Source organism: Leopardus geoffroyi, chromosome D1 (assembly GCF_018350155.1).
Source record: "Leopardus geoffroyi isolate Oge1 chromosome D1, O.geoffroyi_Oge1_pat1.0, whole genome shotgun sequence".
NCBI lineage: Eukaryota > Metazoa > Chordata > Mammalia > Carnivora > Felidae > Leopardus > Leopardus geoffroyi.
This window is the reverse complement of record NC_059329.1, coordinates 33,051,235-33,067,578: the sequence shown is the minus strand read 5'-3', so window position 1 is coordinate 33,067,578 and position 16,344 is coordinate 33,051,235. Positions and strand designations below refer to the sequence as shown.

Genomic DNA, 16,344 nt, shown 5'->3' with positions numbered 1-16,344 from the left:
GTATTCATCTTTTAGGATTCTAATATTTTTATGGTAGAATTTGTATAGAGCTATCTCTGAAGTACCTAATTCCTTCTTGTTAATATAGAAGAGTGTTTAAAGTTGCCCCCAAAGTTGTATTAAATTGTTAATAGGCGATCACAGAGTAAGGAGAAACTTGAATTTCAGTTCAACCAGGTACAAGGCAGTATGTTAGTGTTAGGTCTGCCTATTAAAACTGTGCAATTTTAACCTCTTTGGGCTTTTAACTCTACTTTTATAAGGGACAATATTAGATATGGTTATCTCACAACTGCTCAGTAGCTTTAGATTATTTTCTATTGAGTTTAACATTGATGTTTGAAAAAATAGATTCAATTTGTAGATATGCCATGAGATATAGTCTCTTGGCAAATCAAGACATGTACACTTCTGTGTATACATTTACTTTATAATCAGGTGACACCGAATATGATAAATGGATGTCACCACTCAGGTTAATTCTGATACAGATTTTTTTTTTTTTTAACCCAGAAAGCAGTTGCTTTAACCTTGTAAACTCTTGTCCATGTAGAGTGATAGATAAAAGCTATGCATATTTGGGTTTATTTGATGGGAAGTTCTTGGCAGTTAATACCAAAGGGTTTTTCCATAGTTATTTTTGTTGTTGTTGCTTTTTGGTTTCTGCAGGAGTTGAGTTCAATTTGGGGGCAGAACTTCCCTTTAACTCTGTGGATTTCATTCTTCTTTGCAATGAAGTGGCTTTAAAAACCTCAGGAGGGGGGCGCCTGGGTGGCTCAGTCGGTTAAGCGGCCGGCTTCGGCTCAGGTCATGATCTCACAGTCTATGAGTTCGAGCCCTGCGTCGGGCTCTGTGCTGACAGCTCAGAGCCTGGAGCATGTTTCAGATTCTGTGTCTCCCTCTCTCTGACCCTCCCCTGTTCATGCTCTGTCTCTCCCTGTGTCAAAAATAAATTAAAAAAAAATTAAAAAAAAAAAAAAAAAAAAAACCTCAGGAGGTACAACACTTTTGTGAATAATAGTGGCAGATAGTGCAAATGTGAAGTCTATTTAGATTAAAATTCTCATTCCTTTGTCATTATAATCATGTTCTGTATTTCTGTGATAGGTAACATAGAATAAAATCTAAATTTCATACTGTGGTTTTGAAGGCCTTACCTGCTCTGGATTCTGCTTTAATCTCAAACCATTCTCTATTGCCTTCACTATGTTTTAGTCATGCCAGGCTTCTTTTCTTTCCATCAAAACCAACATATCGAGTATGCTTTTGTCTTAGCAAGTGTATACTTTCTGTTCTTTCTGCCTGAACTTCTTTTAGATCTCTGAGTAGTGTTCGGCGGGGCGAGGAGTTATCACAAATCATATTTCAGTTCAAGGTACCCCTTTTCATTGAGTCCTTTGCTTACCACTGAATTTAAATTAGTATTTCCACTGACATTATTTTCTATCACATCAACTTCTTTTCTTTGTGACTTATATCATCTGGTATTATCTTGATTGTTTTTATTTATTTTTTATTGTTTTGTGCTTAGTGATTTTCTCAATTATAATATATCAGGGCATTTGTATTCCACAGTAAATATTTGCTTGAAACCATTTGAGTTACAGGCGTTAACTCAGTAAATTACACCTTAACAATTGAATCATTTCCAACTAAATCATTGGAAAGTTTAGTGTTGGTTTACAAGCAATTGACTTGTGGTTAATTTTAAATTACCACCTGAAACATTATGAAAAATAGTCTATGTGTTGCTTCTGGTTGGACAATAATCTTCATAGGGTATGTGCCCGTCAGTTCTGCGTTCTCTGCCGTGGATATATGTACACCCAAAAAGGTAGTGTCATTACCATGTTATCTTGATGTCAGCCCAGTCTACAATAAAGTTGTCATTAATTGAGATAAGAACCTATTCACATTTTGCCACATGTAAATATAGCAGGCTGCTGTTTTTTCACCAACCTAATTTTCTCTCTCTTTGGACCATCCAGTGCCCAAATCCTAATTGGATTGCCATGCTGTTTTACTTGTCTTCAGGGCAAATAGCTTTCAGAATACCAAAGGCAGATTAGCACTTGTCAGTAAATCAAATTTACTAGTTGTTGGGAAGCATGGAGAAGCTCTTGATGAAAGAAACCATATAAGTAATAAGATTTTTATTGGTAGGCCAGAGTATGGTAATAGTTGGAAATATTTAGAATTTAGATTTCCTGGGAACAAAGTCCTTGGTAAAGGGCTCCAATGGAAAGAAGAGGGATGGTGATGCATGGCCTGAATAAACACACTGGAATAAAGGCCAAACAAAGCCTAATTAGGGGCAACTGAAGGGGCAACTAAAGTTTCTGAAAACAAATTTTATTTTCTTCTTTAGGCTTGCCCTTGCTTTACCTTTTGGCCTAAGTGCTCTAATTGTAATGCAGTACAATTACAGTAATGTAATTTATCCCCTTAGTAATATAGATAGTATGCTCCCTGGCTGTTAAGCTCAAAGGCCAATAGAAGCTGTGTTTTTAATTCCTCATTCTTTCAAGAGTGTTTATAAGCCTAATTGAAGTTTTGGCACAGGCTAGCAAGGCATCTTCCAGTGATAAAATAGCAGATCATTGCTTACTCATCCCTAATAAATATTGAAGGATAGGCTATTTTCCCAAATAGCGTTTAGCTTGCCTGTTCTTCCTACCCTATACCTCAGTGCTTATTCAAGATTTATTTCCAAACTGGTAACTCGAGTTGTGAAAGAATAAGAAGTTGCAGAAGTTAATCTCATCCATTCTCCTTCAAAAAGTAGAAATGAAAATTTAATGATGGGAATAAGCTTTTGTTTGCGTGTATAGTGAAAATCCATAACCTTGCATGCCCTAGTAGAAGATGGTCTATATTCATTATTTGTTAAAATCCTCATTTTCCCTAAAAGAAACCAGTGTGTGTGTGTGTGTGTGTGTGTGTGTGTGTGTGTGTGTGTGTCTTCTGAAATCCATACACTTCAGTTTTTCTCTTCCTCAGTCATTTCAAAACACTTCATAATAATATATGAATGAATGGAATATTGTTTGAGATTGAGGGTAGTATATGAATAGGAAAATGACATACAGTTTGCCTGAATGCAAAGTCCAGCATTGTCCATCTTATTTTAGTTTGATTTTGGCATTTTCTGTTCTCTAACTTCTCTTCCAACTCTTTCTCCCATGTAGTCCCCCACCCTTGCTTCAGCTAATGTGCTTGTATCAAAAAGTGTTTTTTGGCTTGTAACTGTATGCCTCAGATATGGGTCTAGGCCCTTGGAGACACAAAAATTAAAAATGAAAAGAAAGCTGGAGGCATAGTATTTCCTTAGAAATACTCATAATTTTGTTGGGAACACAGACTGTTCATAATTTCTAAGCATTTCCTTAGAAATACTCATAATTTCGTTGGGAACACAGCCTGGCACAATGCGGCTTACAGAGTTCTGTGATCTGCTGTCACAGTAGTATAATCACAATCCTGTGGCAGCTTGAACAAGGCCCTTAAAACTTGCACTGTAAATATTAAGGAAGGCTCACCAAGGATATGACACTTGAGCTGTGGCTTAAAGGATAAGAGACATTTAGGAATGAATAAGCGAACCTGGGAAGGAAAACTGTGGAAGAGGTCACAATGTGAGCTAGGCTTTATAAATTGTGTTATATGGTGTAAAAGAAGACTTGCCACATGGAAGTGGCAGCAGAAAAGGTTATGAAGAGCTAGTGAGGGGCCTCTTCATTATCATGGGATACTGGGCTGAGGAAAGGTCTTTTGTATTGAAGGTTGTGGGGAGATGATAAAACCTGGGAAGGAACATACTTTTCTTTTATAGACACCATTCTGCAGCTGTGTAGAAAATAAAACTTGGGTGAGTTGTGAAACTGGGTGCTGATAGGTGTGTAAGGTGACTGTTGTTCTAATCCTGCAGAGAAGTGATGGGTTGCATGCTGAGGCAGTGGGGAGATCATAGATTGGATGTGGAAAATGGAGAGGTGGGAGACCGGGGTGATGAGGCAGCTGCCTGAATTTGGGGCCATTCATTGACAGACAAACTGAGAAATTAGAGAAGGCTGGGATATATCTTGAGGCTGTGTTTTTGAGGTGCTTCTGGGAATGGGACAAACATGGCTTACAGAATGTTTAGCACAAATATCTGGGCTCAAGGCAAGAGTTGTAAGCTGTCGATCACTTCATGTGACATTTGAAGCATGAAAATACATTAGGTGGTCATCCATGGATAAAGTGTAGAGTTCTCTTATCTTGAAACGTAAGATAAAGGTAAGTTAGTTGAGTCTGTCTTTGCCCCCTTCACTCTGCACAAAAATTCTCAAAAGCTTATTAAGTCAGAAGGCCATTGAAGACAACTTAAAATATATCTGGGTGCTCTCAGAACAATATGCTTAGCAGGGGTGAGGTGGAAGCTTCATTAGCTTTGTGTTTTTATGTTAATGTGCAAAGTTATTTTGTTGTTGTAACATACAGCCCAGTTTTATTATATTCCTGAATTATTTGAAGAGGTGCATTTTCTCATCTAGTATTTTCAGATTAATTTTTAGATTAATTAAAAGGTCTTAACTGTAGTCATATTCTAGACTATGTTAGGAATTACTGAAAGCCCAAAGTTGGGAACAGGATGCGATTGTCAGCAGTCAAAGTGATGGGAGTTTCTTGTCAGGATTCTGTTTGAGAACCTGGGTAATGTTGAGATAAGAAGTAGGGTTTTAACAGCATTAAAACTCTTTGTGTTTATGTAAACTGGGCATCATAGGAGCTAAATTTTCTTCTCTACTAACTACAATATCTCTTATTTTTTTAAGAGGAAGCAAAAGAAGAGAGAGGAGAGAGATTGTTTCTCCATACCTTTTTATAATGTCATATAGGATAACTAAGGTGTCCCTGACCATAGTGTTACTGCTTTGCTTATCTTATGTACACATCATCATGAATGCACCAGAGTCTGAATGTCTCAGGCTGTCTGCTGCTATAAGGGAAGAAAGTCATTTCCAACTTTCCAGGCTTTATTTTATGGAGGAGAATCATAAACATTCTTTAGCTAGTTCTGTGAATTGAAAGTAATTCAAGCCATGGCCTGAGGGTAAGACCAAAAGAGGTTAGATGTTAATGATTTATTAAATGATTGTGTTTTCTGTTAGGGCATACTTTTCACAGATAAGGAAAAGTATGTATTTTTGAGTGTTTTTTTTTTTTTTTTTTTTTTTTTTGTCATGTGTTGTAAAGGGAATTTCTTTAGAATTGACATATCACTCTTACTGTACATGATATAAGACCTCACATAAAGGGCTGAAACAGGGTCTTTAGTTCATTGGGTAAGAGAAGTTTTTGACAGCTGTATAGTGTGGAAAAATTGGCCCATGGTTTATGATAAGCTCTGGTTTTGGGAAAGACCAGAGACAAGAGTTAGAGCATATGGAATTTATTTGGGAAGTAATTCTCAGCTATGACTAAGAGTCTGTGCTCAAATGCCTGGGAAAGTTTAAAAGAAAATGTTTGCAAAATAAATCATACCTCTGTTTGCTAAATTGTAGGACTTAGAAAACTTTTGGGTATTCTTGGACTTTTGTAATTATGTATTAAAGCTCTGAAGTTTTCTCTTTTAATTAATTTCTCTCGGTTTTATTTTAACAGTATGATTCAATTCGTTGGTTTATTCAATTAAGGAATTAATTTATTTCAAAGATTTTCTCTTCCCCCTAGTCCCTAGAGAGCCTCAAAATATTCACATTCAAGCAGTCACTACAGCGTTAGTTAATAGGAAAGATACACTGTATGTTTGTGTATTAGCTACTGGTGTTGTTTTTTCTTAATTGTCCAAGTTCCATTTGCAGTGTTTCCTGTATTTGTTTATATCAAGATAGTATGTGACATAAGCATCCTCAGTAAGTGTTGTACCAGGGAAAGTGTAGTAGGAAAAGGCAATACTACTGTTGTTTATTTCTGAAAGAATACCCTTATTTTCTCATTTTCCGAACTTTGGTAGAATTATGTGGGGGGAAATGTCCCTATTTTAAGTTAATAGTTGCAGTAACGTCTTCCTAATCTTCCTTCTGTCCATGCAGTTTCTCATGTCACCATTACACTGTTACAACTGTTTCGTAAGCCAAGAATAATTATTGTTACTCAACTCAGCTTGATTTTTCATCACACACTTAAGTATGACATCAGCACAACAGTGAAACTGAGAATGCAATAAAAAGTCCTACCATTTTTCAAAAAAAAAAAAAAAAAAGATTTGTAATAGAGAAAATAATATATCTACATCTAAGGGTTTAGGAATTAGAAAATAGGAAAATAATCTCCTCACTACCTCTGCAGCTCATTTGTTTTCCTTGGTTTTTACTTTATGATAGTCATACTCACACATATGGCTTGTGGGGGCAAGACGTAGTTTGCCTGCAGTATATTCTTTACTATCTGAGAGTGGTATGTTGAGGATTGTCAGAGTAGTTAGGAATATAGACTTGAGAGTCAGAATGCCTGGATTCACATTGTAGCTCTGCCACCAGCTATTTGTGTGTGACCTTGGGCAATTACTTAGTCCGAGTCTCATTTTCCTTATCTGTACAATGGGAATGATAATAGTACCTTCTTCATAAATCTATTGTGAGGATTGAAGAATTCTCTTGTCCCATAGAAAGTGTTCATTAATTATTGTTTTTTATGTGTACTCTAGAATCCATTTCCTCACTTACCTGATAGGAGTGACCTGTTTACTTTTCTCTTCATGCTTTTAAACCTGTTATTTGACAACATACTCCCCTACCCTGAGTGTTTTTCCTGGTTCCTAGCTAAGATCTAGCAGAGCCATGTTTTTCTTTTTCAAGATTTCACTTCAGCACAGTAGTGAAATCAACCTTAAGGAAGAAGGAGTAGGGAGAATTTGGAGTGATCTGCATCTCTTATTTTTGAGGAGTTACTGCTATTTCCCTTTTAGCCCACTATGGGCATTTGCATGATAATGGTCTGCCCTCCAGAGTTTTGACTTGAACTATAATAGTGTGTACTTTTTCTCCCTGCATACCAATTTATAAGTAAACAAAAAAAATTGTAAATTAATAGTTGTTTTTTGTGACTGAATGTTTTTCTAAAGATGTCAATGAGCTTAATTTCCCATTGCTACCTCTATAGATATTGATTGCTAGTTATGTTATAGAGCATATATCACTACATATTATAGAAATGCTAATTATCAAAAATACTTAGTTTTTTGTAGGTAGGTTGCTATCCTCAGTAATACTATGAGTAACTATAGTAACTAACTGCAGGTTAGCTATCAGAAGTAACTTTATTCAATCAATTTAGCAGTGGTTATGTTGAGTTTCCACGGTGGCAAGGGATTTTACTAGACAGTGATTATTAAAAAAATCAATAAGACATTATCTCTCCCTTTAAAGGAATAGAAAGGTAATCGTATCTATATTTATATAACATATGTAGCATGAGTACTGTTACTCTTGTTAGTAAGAGATGTTGATCGTCAACATTTGTGATCATTCCTACAGTGTCCAGGTTCACCCTCAGGATCCTTTTCAACCCAGCACCACAGAAACCTGCTATCACTCAAATAGGCTTATGAAGCTGAAACTGTTTATCACCAGTGCTATCATACAAGTTCATTCAAGGTATTGCTGTGGAAGCCCAGAATTTAAAAAGTCTTGCTCTGTGTAAAAAAGTTCAAGTGTGAAGAAGTACAAATGAGTTTTGGGTGTTGGGAAAGACATACTTAATTGGAAATGTTAAAAGCCCACAGGTACATGTTTAAAAGAGATGCTTTAAAAAGTAGATAAAAGGAGTCTTGTATAGTTACCACTCTTTCCGACTGTTTCTAGTTTAATACTGGTGTGTCCCAATACATGTTTAGTTTTAAGCATTGATATTCTGGTAAAAAGTTAACTGCCAGCATTTAGTGTTTGTGTGCACGCATGTGTATGTGCATGTAACCCTGATTTGTAATGCTTGCTGATTTCCATGGTGTAAATACTTCCACCTCAGCTGACTTCAATGCAAGGTCATTGAATGGATACAGACTGGGAGGAGATACATACAATATTTCCTTAGAGCCACTGTGAACCTGCTCACGTATAACATAGAATATATGCTCACATGTAACATATGTAACATGAGTACTGTTACTTTTGTTAGTAAGAGATCTCTCTTCCTACACTTTCTCTATCCCTCCCTCATAACATAGTAGTTATGTTGGTCTCTTTTTTGCTTATATGCATTTCTGTCCTGCCTAATTCTCTCCTTCCTTCTCTTCTCTTTTCTCTCCTCTTCTTCCCTTCCATTCCCTCCCCATTATTACAAAATTGGAATAAGCAATTTAAGAAATTGTATATATACTAGGATATTTTAAGTCTTTCTTAACAATCTGCCATTACGGAAATACTGAGCAATTGTGATTAAAATACATTAACATTCAGCTACTAAGATGTAATTGCTGTAAAATAACTGTGACTCTGGGAATTTCCTTAATGAATTTCCATTTCTTTTATAAACTCACAGACTATTAGAAGTTTGCTTAAATTCACAAATGAAGAATTTAAAACAGATGAATGATTTTAATTTCTCTCTCCAAAGATACTTTGAGTGGTGAATACTGAGAAGGGTAGAGAAGTATTAGCAGAAGAAATAGCATTAAAAGCAGGGTGGGGAGGAGATAAACATTGGGTTACATAAATTATCAATTTGTTGACTCCCCCAACCCCCACACATAATGCCACTTTGATCCTTCTAAGCTAGGAGATGAAACCTGGGTGGGGGGCAGGGGGAGAATTTTCTCGAGGCCATAATTGACTCAGCTGAAGTTATTTAGTATTTCTGTTATCTGAGGTGGGGCAAAGGGAGAAGGTAGATTTTCATCAGCATGAGGACATCAATACATGGGACAGCTAGCTGTGTTACAGGAAAATCTCTAGCCATCTCAAATGCATCATTGGATACTCATAGCAATACCACAGATGTGTACAAGTTCAGCAGATCCTGGGATTTCTTGAGAATGTCCAAAGGTAGAGGACTGGCTGAAGTAACCTAAGCAGTAATTTTGCAGAATGCTTTTGCCCAGTCAAATGCAGGAGTGATTATTTAACCCACTGCAACAACTGGGGTTGCAGCATTTCTCAACTTCCCTGTGTTCTCATAGATAGATTGAATTTCAACATCTGACTTATATGACCTGTGAGGTAATACAGCCATGTATTTCATAAAAGTGTTTTCCTAAATGCTTAGTTTCTGGTCAAAATCAAGAAAAAAGTAATTGTTGTGATGACTGTATGTATAGGATGCTTGGAGTATATAAGTGGCTTGTAAGACATCAATTTTACTTTGACCTTCACTTATCTTTTTATAGCTAAAAAGCCGTTCGACCTTCTTTTTCTAAAATTTTTTTTAGCCTCCTTTATTTTAGAATTACAAATATTCAAGGAGTAATCAGGATGACAATAAGTAGACACAGGTTTTGAGGAGGTGTTTTGTTTATATCTGCTGTTAAAAAAATGTTTCAACAACAACAATGTTTTCCACAATGCTTAAATGCTTTAAAATATTCTTAGTATAACCTCCCATTAGAGATTGGTGGCAAGAGGGAATAAAAGCAAAAGTAGTTTAAGAGCAACAAAAATCTATGAAAAATAGCTTCTTTTTCTTGTTCAAATAATTCACTATTCAGAGAATTTCATTTGATACGACTTAGAGTTATGATATTATTAGATCACAGTGGATTATGTGAAATTTTGCAGTTTACCCCTGTCTTTCACTTTCTCAGCTAGATTCTTTGGAAATGGTCAGTTGTTTCTTGAATGAATGCTTTTCTACTCCCTCATCTTATGAGGGTAGATGACTCTATTAAAAAACAGCAAATTTTAATTTGAGTTATTTGGGATAGTTGTAAGTTCTAGAAGCAGAGGATTATTTACTGTTTGCCTTCATAGCGACTCTGTTCCATTTAAGAAGTCTTGACATTCAGCTGATGAGATTTCACTCTTATACCAGATCTCCAGTAGCAACTTCCTATTTCATTAAAAAAAATTATATATGCATTATAATTGGTTTACATGAAAGAATGAATTTAACAGGGAGCAGATACAACTTTAATAAAGTTATGATCATTATACATAAAATATAGAATTTAATCTTTGTAAACAAGCATATTATCCTTAAACATAAAGGGAAACAGACTTGGAGAGTTTGATTAAGTTGACCAGATTGCACACTTGTCAGGATATAAACCAAGAATTAAATACAAACTAGTGTACTCAGAGTATACTCTTTCCTGTCTTCTGAAATAAGAGAGAATTTATAAAGCATCATTCTCCAAAAACTGAAATTTGTTTCCCTACCATTTTCACTAAGAAAAGTATCATTCTGGTAAAAACAAAGAAAATATTAAAATAATACTAAATTTAAGTGAGTGTTGGATCTAAACCGATGAGGTCCAATGGTGTAGGGTTCATAATGGAACACTGGCTTAATAAGTAGAATCAAAGCATTCAGTATTGAAGTTGCAAGTGACATTCAAGTTGAAATTAAATGTATTACAGTGGTATCCAGCTAACCTTACATAGCATTTTTTTTAGGTGAAGACATGGTTTTTCAGAGTAATTTGCTCACATTAAAGGATATAAAGCATAAAAAGCTCTAGTTTTTGACTTCATACTACTTATTTAATCAAGGTTTTGTTCATATATCTGTCCTTCGCACATTATGTGAGTTTTGGCCTTTGGGTCCTAGTTTAGAAAAGCTGTGGGTTTATTGACCAAGAGGACTGTCTCTTGTGTAGCTGTGAAGAGTTAACCTGACTATTATGGAGGAGTGAGCCTCAGGCTACCCCTAGACCACTTGCCAGAAGTTCATTCTGGGAAGCTGTTTTGGAAGGAGGAAAAGGACAGAGGTTGGAAGAAGCAGAGGGAGATGCTTGCCTGTAATCTCAAATTAGGACTGTGATCTAATTTTCCCAGTTGCAAATACTAATGGGAAAATAGTCCATTCTTATCTCAGAGACTACTTATAGGTATCTTCTGCATTAACTATGTTCAATCTACTCATTATGAAACACCTTCATATCTTTTCACTGTGTGTGGATTGACTATATAGGTATCTTAACAGGAAATTATTTTTTCAATGAGTGATACCATTCAGGTTTTATTTTTGTAAATAACATCACCTGTTGTAGTCTTCTCAAGCAGTTGCGTTATTTAGCACCACAGAATATTATTAAATCTTCTCTTCAGAACTTTGAGTGTTTTAGTGCATTAAAAGTTTGGGGTAGAAAATTGCAATCCTCTATCCTGGTATTATCCATTATCCTGGTTGCAGGATAATGGGACACTATAATCACCGATTAGTGATGGGCTGTGACTGGTACCAACACTAGATTTTAACCGAAACCTGGAAAATGGGGGATAAGTAAAAGTGTAACAATTACCTTTCAGATTTGTTTTATTCCATTGCTGCTCATTTCATTGGACACACAGGTTGTAAGGTTCTCTGCAGTGCAAAGTGAGCATTAAAAATAGAAATTTTTAATAAAGATCGGATAGCACTTGAAAATACATATTCTATAGAAAATTATAATTTGTGTATACTTGGACACACACACACAAACCCAAGTGTATTTGGAGTATTCATCGTCTAATCACATAAAAACATTTCTAGTCATTACTTGTGAGTGATTTATGAGCACTCCCTGGTGGCTGTTTATTAGAACCGCTTGAAATAGCAAAAGAAAAGTTGAGTGGAAACTTAATTGCCTGGCTTCATGTAACACACTACATCCACAGTTAAAGTGTGTTTACCCAGTAAATGTTGTAAAGTACTATCAAATATCAGTTTGCTTCTCTGCTACAGAAAGTAAATGAAATAGCAGATAATTATTTTTTATTTTTAAAATGGACCTGTATTTATAAAAATAAGTTGATTATACCCAAAGTTTAGAATTATAAATGGTTAAGAATTATAAGATAGTAAGTTCATTGTATCTTGTTTACTGAAATAAGACTTTATAAAGTTATATATCATCAATATCGAGGGAGAATATTAAAATTACTTTTGTATTTTTCCTAAAGCCTCTTAGTAAGGTCATGAAAAGTAACACATTCCACAGATATTATGGGATCTTGAATCTGTTGAACTCTGTGACTTGACCCCCTCCCCCCCCCCCCGCCCCAAACCCAGAATTACCTTCTGGGAGAAGTTTCCTCAAGCATCTTGCGTAAATATGGAGAGAAGGAGTTCCATGTGAGCAAAATTGCATTTTTCTACATTTTTTTTTAAACCTTATGAAAGTGAAGTCACCAAAGTTATACCCTGGTTCACATTTTAATTGTAGTTTTCCACCATTTGTATGTCATTTTCCTTTATTATGCAGTAGCAACAGTAATTCTTTTAAAACTGCCAAAATTTTAAACACCTTCTTTAATTTGCACTTGGATTATTTCAAAATTGAAAAATTTTGTCCTTGTGATTGACCAGTTTGTGGGAATGAAAGACGTGTTTCCTGGGGGGATGAAGATCAGAAGCAGCCAAATTGGGTTGTAAATCCACTTTGTGCCTTTGAGTGTTGTTGGCATTTCCATTTTGATATCTTGAGTTTAGATTCACATGTTGTGAACAGCGGCTCATTGCAGACAAAAGAGGCATGATATTTCAGATGTAAAATCACGCATATTTTATACTTGTTTATGGGGAAAAATAGGTTCCTGGTTATCTACTATAGATGAATACTGTTCTGTTAAATTAATTGCAATTCAGTTTCTACCTTTGAGTAACTGCTTTTTAAATCATAGGAAATTATAAGACTAAACACATAGTAGACATTATAAATTCTGTGAAGAAGGAAACATTTTTTAAAAGGCTGCCATATGTCAAATCTATGCTTGTTATTTTAAAAATGTGTATATTTCTCTTTTCATTTTTATAAAAACTTTAAGAGGTATGGGTATGAAGACATAGATTTAGCAGTTTTGATGCTGTGATTCAAATGGAGCTAGGTCTAACTTTAACATTCATGTGCTTAATATATTGCAGATGAGTTTTAGATTTTGATTTAATTACTCATATAAAATAAATTTTAATCTTGATATTATGAAGAGTTTGGCATGGTACTTACCACATAGTAAACACTGAACAAATCATATGTATTGTTATCTCTATCACTCTATTAGATGTTTCTCTCCCCTTCATATTTCAGTTCAGTACCTCTTTACTTTTCTTATTCCTCCAGTTTCACATTAATAGAATGAGAGTAGGAGAAAGAAAGAGGAGAAAACTGAACAAATCCAAAAACAAAAGAAAAAATGAAATATGGGAGAAATGGAGTTAAGAAATAATTCTTGCCTCATAAGGTGGTTGTTAATTATCACATCTGATGTATTGTATCCTTTGTTTTATTCCCAGGTCATATTTACATATAGCCACATCGGATTTTGGCAGAGATTTAAACTATTAAATATGAATGTGGCTGCCAATGTCTTAGTATACAGATTTACCAATCACTTCCTTTTCTAATCCTTCCCTTCCTAATAAAAATACTTCATTCCTATTGCTTAACTCTGTCATTTTGAGATGGCATATTCTGCCAAAATATTTGAGTCCTCTCGTGGCATGAAACATAATAGGTTCAAAGTGAAATTATCTTTATACCTTGTCCACCAAACACTCTTTATCTCATTTACTCTAGTTCTTATGATGCCCAAGTTCCAGTGCTGAGGCAAAACATCTTAATGTCCCCTTTGATTCTTCTCCCTCTGGGTCCTTTTCTGTTTTCTGAGAACACTGCCTCTGCAGTTCCCTGTTAACGATATGTCTGTACTGCAGGCCCCTGATCCTATCACCTTCTTTATTTCAAACTTGAGTTCCACTTCCAGCTATTCAGCTAGCAGATCTTGTCTTCATCTCTTCATTCTCTAACTATCCCACATATTACTGGCTTCCTAGAACAAGTTTTTACAACATTAATTTTCTCTTTAGAAGCCAGCAGTGATTCCATGTTCAGGCTGCTCTTCCTAGATTATGAGTATCCTTTTCCTCTTCCAACCAAGTTCCCTGCTAATAATACACACACACACACACACACACACACACACACACACACACACACACACTTTTTTCCATGTAGATAATGTTTTTGTTAGTTGATACTAATGTTTTAATTCTATGAAGCATGCTATGTTCCAGAACTGTTTGACATGCTTCATATTCATTCTGTATTCCCATTTTTCAAAAGTTAACTGAGGACCTGTAACTAGGTCAATGCACTCACAATCAAGATTGACTCTTAATGAGTGATTAATAAATGATTTATTTTTCTGCATTGCATTCTCCCTTTCCACACGTCATGCTTAGTTCTACCCCCTTGCCTTTATTCATGGTGTTCCCAGTTTCTAGAATATTTTTGTCTCTTTAGTGTATGCAGTTCACATTCACCATCCAAATACTAACTGACTCATTTAGTTCTCAAGGATCTTTACTATTGTCAAAATCATTATGTGTTTATAAGGAGTTCTGTATAGTTTATCATGTAACTATTCTAATCAGTTTTGTCTTTCAATTTTTGCAAAGATTTTAGCAGTGTTTTAAGAGCATCAAATATTCATTAAATGGATAAAATTTTCCTCTTTTCTCAAATTGACATTAACTTTCTGGAAGGTTTAGTCCATGTCTTAGTTTTTTCCCTTTCTCACAGATCTCAGCAATGTGCTTGGCACTTACATAAGTACCTGGTGATTGGATATGGGAGAGTACAGGCCATCTGTCTTTTGGGAATTTCATGGGAAAACATCTTCTCATAATGTGAACCTAGATCGACTTCAACCAAAGGGAATACTATAGATTCAGATACAGAAGTGTATTAAGTAGGTAAATACAGAATGAGATTAATTATCTGTGTCAGTTTGGAGATATTAAACGTTGTAAATTTTGAGCACTTACTATATGTAAGGCACTGAGCTAAGTGTTTTGCATTCATTGTCTTAGTCCTTAGGACGAAGTTCAGTTGTGGGGTAGATGATGCAGTTCATGTTCAGAATGGTTACACAGCAGCTGTAGGAACAGATTCCAATTTAAGCCCAATTATAAATATGTGTGCTTGTGCTGTATATGCATATCATCTTATTTAGCATCATTATTATTGGAGTTTTCAACACTGGAGTAATATCTCCCTGTTTAAGTTCACTAACTTTACATATATTAGAACATGCTTGTTCCCAGCATAACCTAAACATTCAGTAAATGTTAGCCTTTATTGTTGCCATTTTTCCAAATAACACAGAAGTGTTCATGACACTGCCTTTCGCCTTATGCAAACAAGTTTAAAACAGAATCAGCTATTTATTACCTCTGTAAAATCTGTGTATGTGTGTGTGTTTATGGATTTGGGGTTTCATGAGGGCAAGGAGGATTTAGAGAGTGAGAATTAAAAGTGAGGTACTTTGCTACTGTTTCCAGTCATCTCTCTGTAGCAGCACGCCTGCACAGTGTATCTGGAAGGATTCTTGTCTTAGCTCATAAATGGGAATTAAGTGATGGATGTCAGAGGTATCTACAGTTGGTTGTTGATGTCTTACGATTTTGAGTATTGATTTACTTTATATGTCTTTATGCAAGGATTTTAGGTCTTTTCAAGATCCGTCATGTCATTTTTCTGCAAATTAGAGAATGATAATCATGGAGGGCACTAAAACTCTAGTTTTTATTTTTGTGTATACTATCCCTGTATATTTAGATATGGAATTTGAGAAATAAAACTTGACTGGATAATAATAAGTTAAGTGAAAATAAGTGAAAGGAAAACATTTCCCTTGAAATTTTTAAATTGTGATATAATTTTATACTTATGGAAAAGTTACAAGAATAATATAAGGGACTCCTTTATACTCTTTAACCTATTTTAAAATAGTTATATATTTTAAAAAAAGGTTTTCTCTTCCTCTTAGCATTTGCTAATTATATAATCATATTATCACAGTGGTAAATTATAATTTTGTTTGTTAATGTGAATTTCTTCTCAACTTTATTGAGATATAATTGATATATAATATTGTGGAAGTTTAAAGTGTACAGGTTGACTTGATACATATATGTATTGCAAAATGATTATCATCATGGCATTAGCTAACACTCCCATCCTGTCACATAATTACCATTTTTTGTGTTGAGAACATTTAAGATTGTGTTTAATTTTAATGCTTTATAAAGGTTTTTTCAGATGAAAATTTCCTCCCAGCATACTGTTTTTCTTAGAATTGTCTGGGTCTTGCATTCAGTCCCTGGCTCCCATACTGAAAACCTCTTCACAATATTCTCACAGATCCAAATTAAATATTTATCTGT

The 16,344-nt window shown here is 35.0% G+C and overlaps 1 protein-coding gene across 2 annotated transcripts in view; it reads left to right on the top strand.

The window, feature by feature from the left end:
• Positions 1-16,344, top strand: part of ARHGAP42 (Rho GTPase activating protein 42) — a 320,243-nt gene that overhangs the window by 135,898 nt on the left and 168,001 nt on the right. The gene's annotated exons all lie outside the window — the stretch shown is intronic.